Below are 15,757 nucleotides of genomic sequence, written 5' to 3' on the forward strand. Positions count from 1 at the left end.
ACTGAGCATGAGAGGGATTTCTCTAAATATCTTATTAGTGATATGACTTTAAAACAAATGAATTTTAGATTATATATGTGTATTTGTTTGTTTTTTTGTGAAAATTTGGTTTTTTAGGGATTTGCTGAACTTAGGGTTTGGAGCCACAAGTAGGTCTAGGTTGTGGGAATGCATGAGCAAACATGAGAAGGAGCTAGATGTCAAAAGCCATGGTGTAATTTGAGTATTTGTCAGTGTAGTATAGAGGATATAGTGTGGAAGAAACTAATGATCATAAATAAACATGATTTCATTAGCTTAGGAAGACTAAACACATAACCATGAAAACCAGATAACAGAGCTTGAAAAACAAGAATTCTGAGTATTTTATCACAAGGCTTTCATAGAAAGAAGAGATATAATGTAGATAAAGATGTTTAGACCATGATAAAACAAAAATAATGAAGTAAAAACACCATGAACTCACTAGTGCTAGAGTTCCTTGAAAATAGCTGCAACCTGTATCTGTATTAGCTGAAAGATGATTACAATGCAAGTCTCCTTTACAAAAAGTTCAACCTTCTTCTCCTCAAGTGAAATAGTACTTATAGACTATCCTAGACTAATTTCCCACCTTCAGGAGTCGAATTCCTTGGTGGAGGAACTAACTCCAAGATTCTCTCAACCAACAGGGGAGAGTGAAAAGGTGCAACTCAAACACCTCATGAAGAGTTCGATTAGGAGTTTGCTTCTTTTATGAGGCCTAATAAACATCAAAAACAACCTATGATATACGTTTATACATTCCTACATCACCTAGCCTCTTAACTTGTGTCGTTACATATAGAATCTTGACTTTGACCAGGTCAGACTAGAAAGTAGAAATTTCACATAGTGAAATTTTGCAAATAAAAACACAGGAAGTGCAGAAGCGCAACGCCTGTCAAAAAATGGTCCAAAATGCTAGTTTTTTGCCACTTTTTTGCCTTTTTCTCCAAAACTAAGCCACCTCTGCACAATCTGGACAAATGGGTTTTTAGAATATGGCAAGATCTTTCTAAAAATGTAGACCTTTCCTCAAATGGAGGCATGAGGAAAAATCTGGAGCGGCTAAATTTCTGAACTTAGACCAAAAATTCTCAAAAAAATAAAAATACTCAGAATTTTCTCAAAATTGGAGGGAAGGTGTAAAAATAGGTTTTTTATAGTTTCATGGATGCTTCAAAAAGAATCTCCAAGTTTCCCTCATCCTTTTTGTCTTTTTTGGCCTCCTTGAGCTTGTTTTCAAGTTGTTTCACTTTGACATTAGCAATCATGTTTTGAGCTTGATAGAGATGTCCCATGTGTATGTCAATTGATTGTCTTTGTTTGCCTTCTCAGTGTTATCGGGAAATCTAGTGTCTATCCAGAGCTGCTAGTCCCACTAAGACGGGTAGCTATCTTAGAAACAAACAGATTAAAGTCACTTGTTTTTCCTTTACGAGAGTTTTTCCTTTACGAGAGAGAGATGAGAAAGAAGCAGAGAGTACCAACCTCAGTCTTTCGCTTGGCTCCTTGCTTGTTTCCTTCCCCTTTGACAGAATCTCACCACTGTTTCCTTACTTATCCCACTTCAAAGAGCACCTGTAGATTCACAGCAGCATAATACCATCAAAGCATAGAGGTCTTTCACTGTAAACAATATAGGATCAGATATATATTGACCATACAAATTCATATAGCAACACGATATTCAGAGAAACACAAGAATATGGAGGAAAACTCAAATAGATTTATTAGTAAAAGTGGTAGAAGAGAGGATTACAACCACTCAGTCTGACCCAGCGCCACCCTCCCAGCTTGAAAGCCCTCTTCACCTCACAAAAAGCAAGATCACCTAAAAATGTCTTCAAAGAGAAACGAGCAGCACCTCTTTGCAAATTACCAAATTCCAACCTTTGGAACTGTGGGATGAGGGATCCATTTATAGATATTTGTAGGGGGGTGATTCAGCTTCTGGGATTTTGATTAGTGTCATCTCTCTGATAGTTCTTGGTTCCACTTGGAGAGTTCATGATCTCCTACTCATCCTTGAGCGAATTCAGGGAGGCAAGTGTCAAATGAGCAGCTTCTAGAAGATTCTCAGGGTCTCCACCTAGCAAACTGCTTGTGCCATTTGTCTGCTCTCACTCATCGCACCCTACCGAAGGGCTTTCCAGTATGCACCGCACTTTTTTGCATGTGGCAGGTGAGATGCATCACACCCTTTGCACTAGGCAGTTTGTATGGTCCTGCTTTGACCAGTTCTGAGTGGTTTTTCATGGAAAAATTCTGGGAGATGATGTAATCAACTGACCTTGCTCCTTTAGGGTATGAAACAACACTTTTAGGGACTTAGAAGCCCTTGGTTTATGGACATTTGTGATTGGGGTTGCAGTGCCCAAATATGTCTATAACAGTTGCCCCCTAAAGCATGAGGTCATAAATCTTTTGATGCCGGGTGAAATGCTTTATAATGAGGATCCGAGGTTTTTCACACTGGAAGGTGACCTGTAATAAGATACAATACAATACATTATCTTCATAATATTTTCATGATCTAGCTGAGGTGGGCATTCCCATACTCAGCTTGATAAATTCATTTTCATGTACATAGGATAGACAACCGTCTGTGTGCAGACTGATGATTCTGGTAGAGCCATCATCCCTTAGTTTGGATGATTATGTGTGTAGCAATGATGTACATTTGATGTCTTTATTTTCCTAAATATATCGCAACCCGGATGGATGAAACAAGATCCAGGGTCTTCAAAACTCATTCAATCTTCGCCCAAAAGTACAAGTCGATCCATGTGAAAAGATGTTCTGATGTCGAACATGGAAGGACATTACCTGATTACCAACCAATGATGTAAGTTGTTAACAGACGCGAGAGGAATCACCGATGATGATGATGACCCTCAAGGTACTGCAGTACAATTCACGTGGTGTGAATACATGAGTTGATGACGAAGACCATGCAAAATCATTTGGTCGAAGGCCATTAGTGTAAACCTGTCACTGGAAGTGAGAAACTTGCCATTGAGGCATGAAAGTTTCAAAGTACTAGAAGGTTTGTCCCTAGGTCGACTTCTTGGATAATGAGCTGATGTCGACAAGAAGTGCCCCATCGTAGGAGGGCATTAATGGATCCCACATCTATGACATGAATGGAGCAAATTATTTTGTAGAGGTGAAAATGATATGATGATACAAGGTTCAGGGTGGTGGTCATGAAAGAATGAAGCGTGAAGGTATTGTAGCAAATGAGACACAAGCTGGGTAGGTGAATTCTCTGAGCGACTTCTCTTGAACATATCGGAGACATTGAAATGGATTGGTAGCATTAACCCAAAAAGTGGATGGTACGATGGACCAATGGTGATATGATCGGTGAACAGAATAACCCAACCCGACTCAATCATGGTGATGGAGTGAAAGTGTCATGTTCATGAGTGACCTGCTACCAATAAAGTTTCTTCAAGTTTTCTTCCCAATTTTCCCCAGTCATTTCTGACCAGTACCTCTCTATTTTTTTCAAGCTCGAGGAGGATAACATATGCTTGTTCTATAATTTTCCCTTCAGGCAAACCCGTCACTATGTTTTAACGAGCCTAGCGACAATGAAACTCCCTCTTGTCTGAACAGACAAGTTTGTCGCTATTGTTTTAACAAGTTTAACGATAAAGATAACTCGGTCCTTTTCAATTTTAGAGAGTTTGAAAAGCGACGGAAAGAAAACTCCACTATTCCTTTTTCGCAATATAATCCCTTAAGTCCGAAAAAGTATAAAACAATACGAAAGGGATGACTTTTCGATAGTTGTAACGAGCCGAACAAGACAACGCTCGATCTTTTTGTGTAATAATCCCTTAGGTCCAAAAAGATTAAAATCTAGAGGAGGGATAGCACTTCCAATCACTTTAATGAGCTGGAGAGGCCAATTGCTCGGCAATCTTTTCATATTTTACGAGTCAGATGAAAAGAGCTTAAAGGAGACTCATTTTTTTAGGAACAAGTGATGTTTTCATATAGCAACTGGTTCCAGGTAAGCTTTGGAAATTTCCAATGATGACAGTGTAAATAAGGTGGCTAATAGGATCACTCATCGTAGTTGTTCCTCAAAAGGGGTAAACAATCAAATGGAGGCGAATGGTCGGCTAAAACAGAGTGGAGGTGATGGTAAGAACACGACCAAGGCTCAAAAGTTGATGATAATAATTCACAATGGTTATTTACCGAAGGTGGGTTCATTTCTTAATGAGCTTAAACTCTGGTGGAAGATATGCTCATTGCTAGGTTTAATTTTTAACGAGCTTGAACTTCGCATAAAACTGCTCGTGCCAGTCGTATAATAAGGATGTCTCATCGATAGGTTCATTTTTTAGGGAGCTTGTACCATTCAAAATTATGCTCTGACTCCTTTTATTATGTAAGCTAGGAACAACCAATCCTACGAGTTTAAAGGGTTAAGAGCCTACAAACTAAGAAAATAAATGGTCATTTTTCACTTTCACACAAAAATGTTTGCATGCCCCAAAGTATATCGAAGTAGAGTTTCCCAGGTTACCCCTCAATTTGCAGACAAAACATTTGTTCTATCAGGAAAGGCCTACCTTTTCCAGGTTACCCTTCAATTTGCAGACAAAACATTTGTTCTATCGGGAAAGGCCTACCTTCTAACAGAGGTATCTTATTTCTGTCTAATCCCATTTTCCTAAACAGACGGGTGTGTTAGACTAGTCATATATCCTCTGCGGAAACCTACCCTATACCTAAAGTTTTCCTGCTGAAGTAGACCAGGGTGCATGCCCCCTGGGTTTCAGTCACGACCACCGAATCACTCGCGCTCATCAGGTGGACGAACTGGAGATTGATGAGACATTCCTTGCACAAAAAGACCTGTTAGGGATGGAATTTGACTATTAGCTATGTGTGAACTGGGGAATGAAAGCTGGTCTATGAGCTGGACCACTCTGCCTTCATGCAGAAAACACATTACTCGAAAGAGTGAGGATACAATGGCTCCCATGCTATAAATGTAGTCACGGCCAAGGAGTAGATTGTAATCTAAAGGTCCTTGGACTACCACAACGTTTAGATAAACGGTTTTCCTTCTTCAAGTTATAGGAAAACTTGGAAGGATCCCTAATGGTCGACTGGTTCCTTTATCGAAGCCTGTCAAATATCGCATCTCAGGCAAAAGCGATGGCGAACCAAGCGCTTTCCAAGCAGTTGAGGAAAGGATACTCACAGAAGCCCCTTCATCTATGATGGTACCAACCATGACCATTTTGTAAGTTTGCACTATGATTCGGAATGGTACATTAGATGGTAAACGGGGTCTGCCTAGTAGATTCCAATCGAAGGAAACGACTAGGTTGCTTGGAGGTGGGACCGAATAAACGGCCAGATACAACTCTGAAAAATTTCCTTCCTGCGGTAAAGGAATGGGCAGATTGCCCCCATGTTCATCAGAGTCTGTGTTTATGAAAAGAATTTGAACGGTGTCGTTCTCATTCTCTTTGATGACTGTATCATCTGAAGGTAAATCTTCTAAAGCCAAGATGGGGTCGATTGCTGTCTCAACCTGTTGACTTTGGTCTGATGTGGACTCAGAGGGTTTATCTTCAACGATAGGTGCTTCGACCAACACAAAAGGTGGTCAGTCAGATTTTCAACTAGCAATGGATTCGGCAAGAGTTTCTTGTATCTAGGAGGGAGTCGCTACGGCAATGCAGGAAAATTATCCAAGACTCTTTTAGCTTCATCCAGGAATGGACAATGGTGGAGGGCATGATCACCTTCACACAGTCTGTAGGGAAATTTAGATTTTCCTTTCTGTCCGGTGACTTCGCTTTCACTAGTTGACGGTGTAATTTCAACATAATCGTCAGAGGTTGACGACACCAGATTGTGCAAGCGGGGAGAACAGTCCCTTAGGTTCCATGGGATGCAAGGACAATCTTGGTGATAGTGGTCTCCTTTGCAGATGACACATGGAGATTTAGGTTTGGACGATGCAGTGTGTGGATTTTCACTAGACGATGCACGGTTGCCCCTTTTTGTCGTTGGATCATTCTTCTTCTTCTCCTTCCCCTTCTTCTTTTTCTCAATTACTTGGTTTTTAGTTTTACTATCTTCACCAAGTGAAGAGGAAGAAGGAGAGGGAGAGACAAATGAAGTAGAAGGTTGGGGGGAACTCTGGTATCATCTAGTTGCTTATTCGATTTTTCAGGAATCATGGTGCTTTGAACGACGGAGGTCGAGAAAAGCCATACTGGTAGGCCAATTGTCAGTCCTGGAAGGGACAATGTGGCCATATGAGGTGCACCAACATCTCCCCAAGAGGATAAAGGACTAGGATTTCCCCCAAGGGGAAATCCTTGGTTGGTGGACTCCATTTTCTCAACCTAAGACCAATGAGGGAACAGTGATGTTATCCCGATTAAAATAAATTTTAAACGCTTTGACACAACTTGCTTTTTCAATTTTTAAGAGTCGAGAAAAAGCTAAATATGACTCTACTCGCCTTCAATTTTTAATGAGCTTGAAGTGACAAGTGCTCAGATTGAACTTTTGCTTTAAGGAGTCTGAAAAGGAACGAAAGAGACTACTCTGGAAATTTAGACAGAGGGATTACCAAACCAATTGCAAAACTGCAGAATATTTTTTACCGTACGGCAGTCAATCTTCCTAAATGTTGTGTTTAGTGCATTGCGATCGATAGGGCGACAGACACGGCTTCCTAAGGATAAAGGATATAGACTATTGTGGTCTCCCAATATATACTCGATGGTACGTGGGAGCACAAGTACATACTATCACTTGTCGTCTCAAAGAGGATGAATCACCCAACCTACGATGAAAGCGATAGTTACCAGGCTTTACAACGCCGGAATACGTCTCTAGCCTAGACTTCTGGATGTTGTGCGTTAGGTTCCAAAGCATTTTTATGTTCATTGAATTTATTTTACAGTTGATCTTTCTTAAGAAATTTTCCTTTCAGGTTCACCTCGTGATGTAGATATACAATTCCTAAAATGCAATATAAGATGATAAACAGTCATTTAATCTTCTTTTTGCAATGAAAATCCTAGCTACTAAGTGTTAGCCTCCTATACCAATAGGTTTTCATCTCTCATGATTGACAGTGGAAGTGCCAAAAATGTCCACCTTCCATGCTACTAAGGTTCCATTTTTGTAAAGGAAGCACACAGTTAAAAAATGTAAAGAGGGTATGCCTTAAAATAATAATCAAAGGGCAAGAAAATGAATTGGTCAAAGAAAAAATAAAAGAAATGAACCCCAAACAAAGATCATGAAAGTGGCTAGTCCAAATTACCACTACTATTTTGATGGGTGGTCCAACAGCTCAAGCTGGGCCTCACCATGTTTTAAATTGCATGTTGTAGACTAGAGAGGAAGTACCTATTCAAATAGCTCAAGCTTGACAGATGACTAGGTGGATAGAGAAAGAAAGGAGCCCAACTGCTAAATCTGGGCCCTTGGAAGTCATAAGGGTAGACTTAGATAGGAGGGCAGCAAAAAGAAAAGAGAATTATCAGGGTTTGCAAGGCCAAGTGCACCCATCCAAAGGAAGAAAAAATGTTAGGCATAATAGGCAGGGTAGGCAGTGGAAGGTTGCAGAAAGCATGATCTAAGTATATCAATTGGCAAAAATCACAATGATGTCACCAGCAGGAGAAAGGCAAGACCAATGGCTCATTTGGCAAACTACTAAACTATCACTAACTTCCCTCATCCCCTTCAAAAGTTCTTACTAACCTCCCCATGAGCACTGCAGGATCTGCCTGATCAGTCCTCCTTAGACTCTTCATTTGTACAAATTTCATGTCAGAAGTGACTTCTCTCTTTGAAAAGAAGCCACATTTCTTGTGTAAAAATTCTTTTCATTTTGATCTACTCCCTAACTAAGTTTGATTCCTAAAAAGCTTAGTAACTATCACTTCCCATTCCCATTCCCCTCCAAATACTAACTACTAACTCTATCTACACTAAATCCCCTATGTTCCCCTTTCCCTATTACTATAACACCATGGTGTATAAAACCCCAAGCAATGTATAAATATCCCCCCTTTAGCATTATAGCTAAATAGTATGTCTATGGGAGACATTAGTCCACCAGGGACTATAGTCAACCCTTGTTTTGGGAACTACTCTAACCCCTGGTTAGACTAATAGCCCACCCTTAACCCTCATATATACCCCATTTTCCGAAAATACCCATGCAAACCTTTCCCCCCACTCAAACCTAAGTCTAACCATTTGTTGACCCCCCGACATATTAACCTATATGCATTTAAAACCTATTAAACCCCCATAACCAAAGTTTTTCAACCCGCGGCATATTAAATATTATTTAATCAACTGGCGGTCCCCACCCAAACTTGCGCATTGGGTCGGGGCGCCCGCCAGCCGTCCATCTCCCGCCCCCCTTCATCCAATGGTGGGCGGGCGTTTTGAGATCTGAAGGTGCCGCGCTTTAACGTCCGGGGAGCGGGCGGTTTTGCCCCCCGTACACTGGACGCGTGGCAGCCGGCGGAGGTGTTCGGAGCCCCCCTCCCCGATACCGCCTTCTCCCAAAAGCGGTGCGGGGAGACCGCTTACCACCCTCCCGCTTACCACCTTCCCCGTCACGTCACTCCACGTCATCCTGACGTCATGTCCCCGGCCCCCGCCCTCGCGCCTTGTGGCCCTCCATGTCACCTTGCCACCCCACACCGCCCGCCACCGTGTCCCACCACGCTGGCCTCCAGCTCAGCGCCCACGTCACCCTCCGTACCGAGGCCCGCCATGACGTCATGCTGACGTCATCGGCGGAAAAGCGCCAATAACCCCCATTTTCTAAATTTATCGTTAAAAACGCGCTATTTGGCCGTTTTATGTCATTTTCGTTGGAAACAAAGAAGAGCCGTTTTTTTTCCCGTTCATTGTGAAATTTGCCTCCAAGCCGCCAAATTCGAAGCTGCAGACGCCACAACTCACCAATTTAGCTGCATTGTTCGTTAACTATCAACCCGGAGGCTCTCGGCATCATTTATCCAGGTATTTGCCAGAATTCACCCGTTTCACCCGTGTTTTTGCCATTTCTCTGCAAATTTTCCATAAAACACCTGTTAAATCCCAAATTGAAGATTGTTTCTTAGTCAATTCTGGACTAGAACACCTGCATTGTCCCCTGCTCCAAAATTTGATGATAAAACCATAATTCGCGGTCTTAACTTGAAAATTCGTCCTCAAGCTGCCCGGCATTGTTCCCTTTTGCCGGGTGCAGGCTTAAAAAGCTGCATTTTACCATTTTAAGTCCTGCCCACCCTCTGCATTTCATCTTCATTATTCACAATTCCTGTGAATTTTCCAAAGCAGAGCAGAGGCAAGCCTGCCTAGCCTGCCTATTTCTCTTTGAAGAATATTTCTAGCATTATCTGCATTCAGTCTATCACCTGAGCTTTGAGGGACCTGTCAAGCTATCTGCACTTACCTTGTTCTATTCAGAAATTACAAATGGCTGCCCCTGCACCCACAGCTCTCAGTGTTGCCCCCATGAATCCACCAAATAAAGAGCTGGAGTCCCTGCCTCTTGCTGACAGGGACTACCTCATCCAAGACTTTGTGGGCGATAGGAACCATTTGCAGACCTTCAGGGAATTGAGAGATGACTATTTGAATGGCAAGGATACATATGGGATATGGGAATCAAATCTGCCATATTACTTTCTCCCATCTGTTAACATTTTTCCAGAGATTATTCGCCTATGTGCTGAGAATTATGATGCAAATCACAGAGCTGTCAAGTCTCCATCTGGGAGCATCCTCTTTCACATTAATGCTGAGTCCATCAACCAGATGCTCAACTTCAAACAAACTCAGCTGTTGTTTCCTTTCTCCATGAACTATCTGCTGGATACAGGTGCCAAGATGTCCACTGCTGACATTCAGAAGATCACCCAGACATTTATGAGGCCTGACCGCCAGCCCACAGGGCCACCTCCCTACTTATATGTCCACTTTACTGATATAGGCAAACTTCTGCTGGACATGATTTCATATGTGTTGGGCTATAAAACCAGTGAATTTGTTGATGAGACAGTGCTGGTATTACTAGCTGCTTATAGCCCAGTCCAACCTCCTGCCTACAAATATAATTTTGCTAAATTCATAGCCAACAAGGTACATGAGCAGCTTTTCAAAGTGGATAGGGAGGGCATCTTCAAGTATTCATCTTATATCTACCACATGTTCATGTACTACCAGTCCGAGGCTTTTCCATGCTACATCAAAAAGCTGGATTCTAGAGGAGAAAGAAGATCTGTTATCTTCTGGACATCTGTCTTCCACCATGTCCAAAATTCACCATATTCATATTATGAATTTATTGATCAATTTGTATACCCAGTCTCCTGCTTATTGATGAGGTCCCCTCCTCCCAGAGTGTCATTTGAAATACAGAAAACCCTGCAGCTCTCTAAAAACTATAAAATAGGTTATTGGTATCTATACCAGGATCATACAGTCATCAGAATCTATGGCTGTGAGCTCTGTCCATACAGGCTCCCAAAATATGTGCCCATGAGACTGTTTGCCTTGGAGTATTATAGGCAGCTCATTCACTCTGACCTCACCCACTTCCACAGTGCCAAAAAGAAAGCCCACCTCAAGTTCAAACACCACATGGGCCCCTTCATCATGAACAAAAAAGAGGGATGGCAAGATGCTGAGCAAATCCTCAAAGACAAGTACATGCTCTCAAAAATATTCCGGTGGGTCCCTTATGACCCTGAAGGCTTCATCTGTGCCAGGAGGGTTAAGTACAGGCTGTTAGGCTATGAGCATTGAAAATATCCACATATTGAACAGTATGCCAATCAGCAAGAATGGCTGCAAGATACTTTAATTGAAAAACTAACTGAAGAAGAGATAATGCAAAAGAATGTCAAGGATTTGGAAAAAACTCTTGACTTGGATTCTGTGCAGCAGGTAATCTTCAAGCAACCACATCCAGTGGGAGAAGGAACTTCAGCCACAACAACTGCACCAGCCACCCAGGCGCCCTCTACAGCAGCATCAGGTACCGATAAAGGTAAAGGAATAATGGGTGCTGAACCAGAGACAGTAAAAGAATAGCCTGCCTCCTCAATTGGGCAGCAACAAGAGCAGACCCCTCCACCGCAAACTGAAAAACCAACAGCCCCTATTTTGCAGACTCCAGCACATGAGGAGAGGGGTAAGAAAAGAGACAGAGAAGAGTCCACTCCTGCTAGTGGATCCTCCCAACAACCTGAGGCCAAGAGGCAAAAGGTTGACTCCCCCGTAATAGAAGAAATAAGTGAAGAAGTCCTTGACAGTCCAAGGAAATAAGGGGGAGACAGCCAGCAAACGGGTACAAGCTCCTTTCAGCAGGAGCAGGGATTACAGCTTGGCTTGGAGGTATCCTCCTCCTCTCAGCAAAGCAAGAAGCCTTCAAGCACCAAGGCTTCCTTCAAACAAATAAAGGCACAGAATGACTTGCTAAGAATAGAAGTATACAAACAGTTTCTCAAAGCTACACCAGCCAAGCAAGAAAGGTTGATGTCTGTATATGACATACAAGAGGAGAAAATGATCCTCAACCACTTCAAACCTAAGGTGTCACAGCCTAAATCAGCTGCAGATTATGTAAGAACAAGGGTGGAGGTCATGGCAAAGGACATTCACCCCATGGACCAAATAGAACTCCACAAACAAACTAGAGAAATGGTCTATGCCACATTGGTGGACAGGGCAACAATGGCCCATGAATTAAAAGAATCATTGAAGAATACCAACATTCAGTTGGATTTTGAGAGAATGTCCTCCATGGCCAAAGATAACAGGATCAAATCATTAGAGGACATCATTATAGACCTGGGACATGATCCCAAGGACCCAAAGGGCATGAGGGCCCTCATGAAGAAAAAAGAAGATGATCTTAATGCATTGAAGAAAAGGTTAAAGTTGCTGCCCACCGAGCACCCCCAAACAGCAGAATTGCAGAAGGAAAAGGAGGCTGATGAGCAACTTGATCTAATAATGCAGCTAAATCAAAAGGTCCTTGATTTGGAAAAGGAGCTAGAAGGGGCACTACAAGACAAGCAGGGAGAATCCACATCCCAAGCTCCTCCAACTACTTCAACCACTGCAACAACTACAGAGGCAGCAGTAGCCCCTGTACCAACTACAGCAACAACAGAAGCAGCAGCAACTACAACAGCTCCAGAGTCTAGTCTAAACATGGAAAATTTGACAAAGGCTATCAAAGAGCTGGAGCTCCAAGCTACTGAGATAAAAGAGGCCAAGGAAAAATTGGCAGAACTAGAGGCCAAATATGACAAATCAAAAATGACTGTGGCAGAGCAAGGTAGAGAAATAAAGGCCCTCAAAGAGAAAATAAAGGCCTTGGAGAAAGAGCTCAAGCTATAAAGTGCTATGGCAAAAATAAAAAGAATTTTGTGGGCCCGAATTGACCAAACCATTACTAGACAATGGAAGTCAATCAAGATTGTGCATGAACAAATGGAACTAATTGCCAAAGCACAGATCGAGATCCAGAAGGCCAGAACAGTATTGGGGAATAGGCCTGAGCAGGCCAATAGAATGATACACTTTTTGAACACTCAGACCCAGGAGGATCTAGCAGCCATCAACATTGTTAACAGAACAGAGGCTGTCCTCACAGCTAAAAAGGTGCTAACTCTCAGGAATTATGTACAGACTGTAGAGAGAAAATGCCATGAAATACAGGCTGATGTGGATGAATACAAGCTCAAAATGGGAGCACTGCAAGGAAAGGGATTGCCCAGCCTACTAACCAGCACGGGAAGACTGCTCCCCCGTGAACAATATGCTGCCAGGATGGCAAATTTTATTGAAAATCATATCACTGCATCTGCCAGTACCTCTGAGGAAGCAGGGCCTCCAACAGGGCAGGGCCTTTATGACAAACTAGAAAATCTATTTTTTATTGAAAATGAAATCCACCACCTATTTGAGGTTCCTCCTAATTTTTACAGGTATACAGAGGCAGATGAAACATTGGTGAAAATTCGAAGACACCAGCTGCCCAAAGAGGATTGGTGGCAGGCAATGCTACAAATTTTGCCATAGTAGTCTCAGTTGCTCGGTCCTAGTCAGCTTCAACTCAGTAAAAGGCAAAAATCATAATAAAGACAGCACTTTAGGCAGCCGAAAGGGTGACTCAGCAAAGGACAGCGACAGCAAGCAAAAGATCAAAAATACGCAAATTTTGGGCAGCATATCTTCAGCCGACTCCAACGGTCACAAAGTCAACATTCTCTGACCATTTTGGACAGCTAAGGCACTGAGGAGTTACTACAGCATTTACTTTCTCAGCTACAATGCTCCAAGAGTTGGCACGATATTAATGAAACATTTACTCATCAGCTAGATATTTTCTTATGTAAATTATGTATATATACCTCCCCTGGCAACGTATGAGGGGTTGGTGATTTTATTCTGAGGCAAATGTATTGTATATTTTCAGATTATCTAATGCAAAAGGCTGGAAAAGCTCAGTGATTTCCTGAATGTTTGATGTCTTGGTGATGCTATGCGTGCTGTTGCAGAATTCCTGTGTTGTCTGATGGAACAATAAGTTTTTCTCAATCTATGTTTTGTCTTCTTATGTTTATTAAATCATACACATGTCTCACTAATCTAGCAGTAGAGAAAAGGAATAGTACAGGAAATGTTTGGTTACACCTTGTGCTCAATCTTTATTGCTGAAAATGTTTTCTTCAGAATTGATCATGAACATGAATTCTTAATTGCTCATGTTTTCATTAATTCTATAAATATGAATGTTATGTAGAAATTCTTCACTGCTTCTAAATAATATTCTCACTGTTTCTCCATACCAGTTTGTTGAAAGATTCTTAATTGCCTTTCATACCCTGGTTACATCACACTTAATCACAGATTCAAAGAATTGTTTCTCAGACACTTATCTGGCTCTGCAGCATCACTATTGTATCAACACAGACATATCAAACAAATTAAGCACCACTGACTCCATGCCCAATGGCCTAGGACACCCTGGTAAGCACATATATATCTTGACTGAAGTCATCATCCAGCAAATTTCAAAAACAAAACCTTGAGCATCATAACTAGCCTAAAATATTATACAAACAAAGTTAAATCATAAAGAGAGAGCCCTCTCTGGTCATAGGTAGGCTAGAACATGTGACCCAAAGATTGGTTAGTGGTTACCTCGGTCGTATTCCCTTGGGAGTCAAAGGGAACAACCTGAGTGATAACACTAAGGAAAGAGAAATGAAATTCTTTCAACATAGAGCAGAGAGCACACACTAGATGCACTGTCCTAAATCACAATCAACAAGCAGTCTAAATGCAAATGCACATGCAAGTATTTGTTTTCCTCTTTCTCAATGTGTGAATGAAAAAAAGAATGCTAAGCACAAATCTAAACTATATCTTCTTTGAAAGCGACAATGCTAACGATTTTCTTTTCAAAAAAAACAAAAGGGAGACAAGACGACTCTTTGCGATTTTGAATTGAAAACTGCTTTCCACACTTGAAGTACTATTAATTCAGATCAAATACAATAGTAACAGTGTAATCGACTATCAAAAAGAGAACGATTCTTTTCCTTGACTGAAAATGACACTTGCGACACTTTCAAATCCAAAGATGACAGTTCGATTAAGCTACCATTTTGTAAATGAGAACTGTGAATGGCGAAAAATACATAAAAACATTCACAAATATTTGCACAATGGAGGTTGGATGATGCAAAGAAAGGGGGTTTCAATAGTGGTCTACTGATCACAAACAACAAAACTCCTTAATAAAGCTGAAGAGAGTGAAGAAAAAACCAAAATCTGGAGGCAGATCTAGTCTTGTCTGATCATCGCACCTGTAACACAGGGAAATAGGGATGCATCCCACCTACTGCACACAGGAGGTGCAATGCATCCAGATTGCCAAGAAAAGAAGGTGTGTTGGTCTAGGGATGAGACTTTAACTTGGTTTTTGGTCATAGTTTGCAGCCTAGTTCAGGGATTTAGGCCGAGCAAATGATAGTCAGTAACTACAAAGTACAGGGGTTGATCTAATGAGGTTACTCAAGCTACCTCTAGGGCACTTAGGATGTTTGCAAGTCAATTGTTCAGTTCATAAACAAACCTAGAGATTGACTAAAGCAGCATTGATCTACTTTGCACTTGCATAGAAAATGCAGTTCGAAGGCTAGCTGGCTTAACTTCAGGCTCCGTATGTGGTTTATGAATCAAACAAATAGAGACAAGCAATCAAACTAATCACTCCCCAGCGGAGTCGCCATTTTTTTATTGGGAAATCTAATGTCTATTCAAAGCTGCTAGTCCCACTAAGACGGGAAGCTATCTTAGAAACAAATAGATTAAAGTCACTTGCTTTTCCTTTACGAGAGAGAGATGAGAAAGAAGCAGAGAGTACCAACCTCAATCTTCTGCTTGGCTCCTTGCTTGTTTCCTTTCCCCTTTGACAGAATCTCACCATTGTTTCCTTACTTATGCTGCTTCAAAGAGCACCTGTAGATTCATATCAGCATAATACCATCAAAGCATAGAGATCTTTCATTGTAAACAATATAGGATCAGATATATATTAAGCATACAAATGCATATAGCAACACGATATTCAGAGATACACAAGAATATGGAGGAAAACTCAAATAGCTTTATTAGTAAAAGTGGT

The sequence above is a fragment of the Pinus tabuliformis genome, chromosome 4_2 (genome assembly GCF_031772625.1).
Source record: "Pinus tabuliformis cultivar Carrire ecotype Pingquan chromosome 4_2, CPIR1, whole genome shotgun sequence".
Lineage (NCBI taxonomy): Eukaryota > Viridiplantae > Streptophyta > Pinopsida > Pinales > Pinaceae > Pinus > Pinus tabuliformis.